We start from the raw sequence: 7749 nt of genomic DNA on the forward strand, positions 1-7749 counted from the left end.
GAACCACCGGGAAGAAAGTCATCGAAACCGCCCGTTTGCACGGTGACATCATTAGGAAAACCATTTATTTATTACCCTGACAGACAGAGAGAGAGAGAGAAGAAGAGAGCGCTGGGTGTGAGCTCATTAGTTAAGCTACACTTGACATAAATCTGAGGTTTACGGTGTCTTGTTTTCCTTTCTAATTTCTAATTTTCTTCCGTAGAAACTTAAAAGAAATTGCATTTTGTATAGCATATTCCGATCGTGCTAACGTTTAATCACGTGTATTGCATACCTTTAGGCGGATTCACTCCTATTTGCTTTGAACGGTCAAGCCCGCTTTATCAAGCTACCATTTCTCCTTACTAATCAACCTTTTTTTCGTTGAGTGATAAATTTTAAACTCATAAAGGCACGAAAAGTCATTAAAGACATAATTTCCCTCTGCCGTGCGTAAATATAGTGTCGTCATGTTTTTGTTCCCCTCTGTTTCCCTTTTCTTCTTGAGCGCACCTCGAAACCACGAGCACTTCGAGGCAATCAACGCCAAAAACCCGGGGAAAAGTGGCGAAGCAATCGTTAGCGCTCTATGCTCTGGTGTCGAGCGCGATTCTCCACCCATTGATGATGCTGGTGTTCGGAGCCGTGGCAAAAGATGACGAACCCGACGTTGTAGTAACGGCTGACAGCACGTACGACAGTGGGGAAGAAAATTCTCAAAAGAAAGGAAAAAGCTAATGGAGGGAACGGGGACCGGCCAAAGGGATGGTGGTGACGCTCGGTTTTCTCGCCCAGTCGTCCTATGTTGCAGCAAGTGAGGCGTGAAAGCGCATCTCGTGTGCTCGTGTGGCAACCTTTTTTCGGTGGCCGCAAACGGAATCCCTGGTCTGGTGCGCGAGATGATAAAATTTAATTAGTATGTCCAATTTGTTTTTAATAAATGGTGCTCATTCCTTCCCGGCACCCACCGTTCCTACCCTACCCCAGCGCCTTCCTGCCTTCCCTGCCACCCGACGACCGAGGTGACTACGCGTCGAACGACTTAATGAGATGAGCGACGCTAAAACTGCGCTAAAACTGGTGCCCACCATGTGTGAAGCAAATGACAGTGACAGCCCGTATGGGAAAATTGGGTGCCGGTGACGACGGAAGTGATATTGTGACCGTCACCCCGCCAACGACCCCCGCCCGGACTGCCACTACCCCGAAACACCGAGGAACGTGGCAACATGTATAACAAAGTTAAGGCAACGATGGGCAACGAGGCTCTGCTTCGTTTGGGTCCCGGGTCGGGTTTTTGGCGTTTGTCATCGCCCTCGTTCGGAAGCGTTCGAATATGTATAGGGTGTTGAACAGTGAAAGTGTTGAGCGCTGGCCGATCGGTCCTTTGCAAACTAAGGGGCTAAGGGGCTTGCTTTGACCTAATTTCTACACGTGTTTGCAACGATTATTGCTCAGGAAAGCACACGTGAAGGGTGTAACACGTTTCAACATTTCATCGATCTTCACACTTACCACGGATCATAAAAGAGCACCAGGCTCTTTACGTTCTAAATGTTTCGCTCGGGTCCACCTTTGTGGACCATGTCGCGAAACATAATAAATCGGTCGGAGTCCTAAATAAACGAATTCACCTTCCTAATTCGCTCCTTTCACAAAGAATTTAAGCAGAGAGTTATGAATGGCTTGAATTCTTTCTAGACTTGGGAGAGATTATATAAGTAATGTGAATATTTGTCTACCAGGAAATAAACAAACGTTAAGCATAAAAATAAACATTAATCGTATTAAAATATACGCTCTTCACCCCATTGTCTCCAAATTTCTCCAAGACAACATTGGAAGGACGAAAAGCCAGTTAGATTTCAAAGAAAATATCCTCAATTTAGCAAAATTCAACGTTTTCCTCCATACAAGCTGCTTAAACTGCCCAAACAGGAGGGTTTGACACTTCTATGCTAATTAAGCAGAACGTTTGTGACCTTAAATCAGCTTCATGGTGCTTCTTGAAGTATGCCTTAAAAAACGCTTTATTTTTCCTGAAATTCGCAAACAAATGGGCTGATGGGCTGATAGGAAGAAAAACATAAAAAGAAAATAATTTTCAGAAAAAAATATTTTGCCTAATAAAAAGCTACCTTCGGGAGCTTTACAGCGGTTATGGCGATTTAGAATTTTACGACATCAGTTTAGTGGTACGATTTGTTTTCAATATTATTTTTGAATGAAAACACAATAAAAAAAAATTATTTCCTCATTTACGCATCACAAACATTGCATGACATACAATATTTCAGCTCGCAGACTAATCATCTGACAGCTGTCAAATTTATGCACGTGTCTTTTGAAGTTCAGAACCAGAAGAAAATTAGAAGAACTAGAATGAAAATAAATATGAATGGCTATATGTAAGGATACCTACCTATTATGTGGTTGAATCTCAATGTAAAAAAGCATTTGAGGCTTCTCCGCTTATTAACTGGGTGCTTCAAACTCTTTGCTTCTATTATTTCTTAGCTAGAAAAAGCATACAATAAACCAATGATAAAACATTAGAGGGCCGTAATGTCATGTATTTTCTCGATAGAAGCTGTTTAAAGTGCTTATGTAAGAGTATATAGCACTTGGATGCTTATTACGAGGATCCTTTTGGCTCCTTTCAATAAGCGTTGCGAGAAAGAAGTGCAAAAAATCGATATAGTTTTTCTTTTTGCGCTAATTTAAACATTAAAAGCGATCACAAGTGATCACAGGCGACACTCACACTTTTCAAGACCGGTTCAATATTCCCCGTTTAATGGAATGCAAACGTAGGTAAAGAAAGCAAACATCATCATGAAGAATTCGTTAAAAATAAAACAAACAAGCAAAAATTCAAGTGCATCATAAATTGTGAAACAAATTCACTACCCCAGGTTCCAGATTCACACAGCTTCTCTTCATCTCTCTCTCTCTCTCTCTCTCTCGCTCTCTCGACAGCTTCCTTTTTCGAACATGTTTGCATGCAGCGGCGAGCAGCGGTAATCGGAGTCTCGAGAGTTTGTGTCCATGAGACACAACAAAGGAGAAAATAAAAGGCAAAAAAAAACCAGGGCGACTACGTCGAGTGGCTTCTTAAATTGAATAAACGGCTTTTTGGGTGAAAGGCACGAATGCATGGGCAACGGGTTGGAAACAGGGGACGGGAAGGCCAAAAACGCAAGTGTCCGTGTCAAGTATGCTGTTCCGACCGTACAGTCTCCTGATCTACACTTGCTCGTTCCAGGCAGGAAACTATGGGCAAAATGTGTTCTCAGGAAGGACATTGAATGGTTTTCCTTCTGATAGATTTTTCATCCTTATTTATTTGCAATGGTGTACAATTTTATTCATATTAAATATTTTTTTAATTAAAATCACAATAAACACCCTTTAAAATTAAATTTTCTCCCAATTTTAGCTTGTGCCCTTCAGTTGCATACATTTTTCCCACTGTGCTAACCAACGAGCTCAATGTATCCTGTGTGTGTGTGTGTTTTTCTCCCAATCCCATCGTTCCGTTTGCTTCCATAGCCGCAGAAACCCCCGCAGTCACGTGCCCGTCTAAGCCGCATGTCCTTGCAAGCATCGCAAAAACTAAAGGCCCTCGCCGGCCTGGACCGGGTCGGGTTTATCTTCGAAAAATATCATATTATGTTTTAATATCCTTATACGTTTATCTTAATTTGAATCTAGACTAAATTGCTTTGTGGAAAAGTAAGTAATGGTGACGATGAAGGGAACCTCGGGCCGGTGATGATAATACCATCACGGACGTTTGCCGAACCGATGCTTGCCGTTGTTGTTGCTGTTCGTCTCGTGCGCCGCATTATCATCATTCTCGCCACCGAGATGAAACTAAATGGTGCACCGAGTACGGTTTCAAGGCAGGGAAGAAATGCTGGATGCTTTGCTTGTTTTAAATGGCGGAACATGGATGGAGTCGTGCGCAGGTCAGACAAGTGCGATACGCAACAACTTCATGGTAGCTGGTATGGTCTTAAGACATTTGGTAAGGAAATTAGTGTTGGGTTTTACATTTTATTAACACTTGCATAGCTTTGATTTAGAGGAAAATGTTTACATTTTTACGTTTATGAAGTTCTTTTTGACGAGTTTATCTCTAAAGTCGATTTTAGTTATTCTTTTCTATTTGAATTACTTAAACAACGCTACTACTACTTGTTCTATTTTCTTATCGTTCTTTTCCTTTTTCATATTTTTTTATCCTTATTCTTGTTTTTCTTTGTTTGTTATTCTTATGTTGCCTTGTCGTTTTTAGTTTTATGTTCGTTAAATTGTTTTCCTTCTTTCACCATTCTTTTTATCTTTCTTTTTATTCTTCATTATCTTTTCCTTTTTCCCCTATTATTTTTTTCTTTTTTCTTCTATTATTTATGATTCTTTTTTATTTTTTCTTATCTTCATATGTTTTTCTTTTTCATTTTATTCACTTTTCCTTTTTCTTCCCTATTGGTTTTTCTTTTTCACTTTATACTTTCTACATTTCCCCTTATTTATTCGTTGTTTCATTTAATTTGCAAAGGTTTATTGTACAGTTTTGCTTTTCTATTGCGTTTTCTGTCAAACGTAAAATAATGATGATTTAGTGGTTTTTCATCTTTTAAATTAAAATAAAACTTATTTTTCTTAAATTTAATAAAACCGGTAATTTTTTAAACAGAATCAGTGATCATGACAGTAAAAACCAAAAATTTATGAGGCCCAAAATAAAACACAACAGAAAAAAGCAAAACCCCATTCCTGGTTCAGCATGGTATATGACTCCACTAATTAATTGACTATAAAGAAAGCGACTTCACCTCTTAAGACCAAGACAAGGCTGAAGAAATGCGCAAAAATGAAGATTTCTACACACCGACACACACACACACACACACACACACACACACACATAGACACAGAAAAGAAAAATGAAAATGTGTTCCGTCAATTAAACCGCTTCCAAAGGACCTTCGGCAATTAAAACCAAACACGAGTCCGCCGAGTTCGTGCTCTTTGTCTATCTCCCCCGCTCTCTTTCTCTCTCTCTCTCTCTCGCGCGCGCTCTCTTGATTGCTTAGGACCTCCCAATGCGTAAACCCGTCTCCCTGGTCTGCTCCCACTAAACTCCAACCCGGCACAGTGATCGTCTATTTGTCTAACGGATTAATTAGCGAATAGCCAAGCGAGCCAACGAAGGGTCACACGGAGGGTGGATAATACTGTCCGGAGGACGGGCGGCGGAAAGAGAAGTGGGCCCTCAAAACCGCAATGGTGAATAATTTAGCAAATTGGGCTTACTAAATTAATTTTGATCGGAGACCAGCTCGGCAAACCCCAGCCAGGCGACCCCACGGCCAATTGGGAAAATTTCGATGAGCGGTGAAGGAGGAGGGAGGAGGGGTTGAAAGAGTGCGAGGGAAGGAAAATGGAGACTGTAAAATGTACTGTTCTTTGAAAACTCGTCTTCATCGTACCATCGAACCAATAAAACCAACACAATAGAAAGCAGGGAGGGAGGGGGAGGAAAAAGAGGGGCAAAGGGAGGAAGAAAAGCGACTGAGAACGGAGAAAACATTTACCACAAATTAAGCGACCGGCAAAGTACTCCTGCCACACACACACACACGCACACACACATTTGAACGTGGAATTGATTGAACGGGGGGTCAGCAGCTGGGGAAAACTGGGCTGCGCTGTGCCGTACGAAACGGTTGCTAACGACACCGGGAAAACTCGATTTTCCTTTTGCCGTGTTTCCCATCCCCGGTTTCCCAATCCCCGGGCTCGGCTTACCGCGGCAGCTCGTTATGAAGCTTTAAACGATTACATGCATTTGATTCACAGCAAATTGAGTTTGTGCACTTGAATTTACTGACTTTCCGTGTGTTTGTGTGGGTGTGTGCGTGTTTCCAATAAGGATATTCGCGCGGTTAGTACTCCGCGATGGAGTAAGTGAGAGCAAGAGAGAGAGAGCGAGATGTGCTCGTATAATTAATAATCCTAAGCGCTGGTGCGATTGGAGAGCTCCGGAGCGTCGGTGCGGTGGGCGTGGCTATCGAGTTGAACGGCAGCGACATTGCGATGAAGTTTTCCCCATTGTTTAGTACGCTGGACGGGGCGGACCCTAACGGTTCGTCCTTGCGCACCACAAACACACATGAAAACTAGTTAAGGGAGAGCCACGAACGCGAAAACGGGATGGAAAATGTTTCCATCGCTTTGCTCGCAATTTTCCACCACATTTTCCCGCGCGTGTGTGTGAAGAGGGTAGTGTTTTTTTTCTAGAGATTTGTTGAATATCTACCAGTTTTCACTTTTCCCTACCAACGAACAAGCGGGGGGCTCCAGAGAAGCAATCAGACACGAAGGACGACCGGAAATTGGGGAAGGAAGAAGTTAATAGTCAATCGAAATTAGGAGCGAACACTTTACCGGTCCCAGTTGTCCCACGGGTTTTTCGCTGGAATGTTTTGCGCGTGAATGGAGTTTGGATGTTGTTTTTATCCCCTCAGTTTTTTCGCTCTCTCTCACGCTCTACGATTGTTGCTATCGTTTACAGCGAAATATGTCACCTGGTGTGTGAAAGAGAGCTTGTGCATCCGGAACGCTCCGGACGATCAAACTTTATAAATAAAATAGACAGTTTTTTGTTGCACCCTGGTGTATTTGTAATTGCATAATCGATGGGATGTGAGCATTTTTTTCCCCGGTAAAAGAAAATGGCTTTCAATGAAAGGTTAATAATTTCCTTAGAACGTTAGGTATGGTTAATTACAAATGTGTTGTCTAACTTACCGCTTCTAACCAGCCAACACGCTGCCCAGCAGTGAAAAGGACCTTCCGCATACAATTTAGGTATCGCTGATCGAATAGCTTTGCTTTTCTTTTTTACCTCTCATTCAACAGCACCGGAAAATTGGTATCTTCCACTAGCCGCATGGTAAGCGTATGAACGTGTTTCCTCTGTTGATTTAAGGAAAATTGGGGTGGCTCCAAACTACAAAGCGAAAGGAGGCGGTTCATGTCTCACGATGGTGTGTGTGTGTGTGTGACTCTGCTTTTCTTTTTTTCACCCAACCAAATTCGTATCTGTGGGGGGGGAGAAAATCCGGAAGAGAAGAAAAAAAAAAGCTTTCCACGAGTGGCCACGTTTATGGTAGCTATTTTCTGGCTGAGTGCTTTCCGGTGGTGGAAAAAAAAGTCGTGCACAAGCTGCAGTAAAACAGTGGAAAACGATTTTGTGGTCTCACTGTGTCACTCGAAAAAAAACCGCCCCCCCCAAACACACACACACAGACACGGAGGAATGTTGGCGAATGCAGCTCAGGGCGAGCAGCTGTCAAACTTTGTTTTTTGTTTTGACGTTTCTACCTTTTTTTATGGGTGGAAAATTTATTCCCAATTCATGATCCAGACCGGACACATTTTCTGGTATATTTTGGACTTAAGTTTGCTTCATCAACCTTTATTTATTTTAAATTTGTCTTCATTAACTCTTAACTTCAGTAACTTCGTTACCATTTATCATTAATTTCATTTAGCATAATTTTTTATTTTAATTACATAGCTTTCCATACATAAAATGGAACCTTTTGAACGCTGTAGCACTCTGGAGAGTATTTCAAATAAATAGTGGAATAGTTAGGGTGGTCTAGAGGTAAAGGCGCTGGTCTTCATACGGCAGGACCGGTTCAAATCCCATCCGGTGCACGGAGCAGAAATCGCAGTCATGTCCTTTAGAGA

Source organism: Anopheles stephensi, chromosome X, assembly GCF_013141755.1.
Source record: "Anopheles stephensi strain Indian chromosome X, UCI_ANSTEP_V1.0, whole genome shotgun sequence".
NCBI lineage: Eukaryota > Metazoa > Arthropoda > Insecta > Diptera > Culicidae > Anopheles > Anopheles stephensi.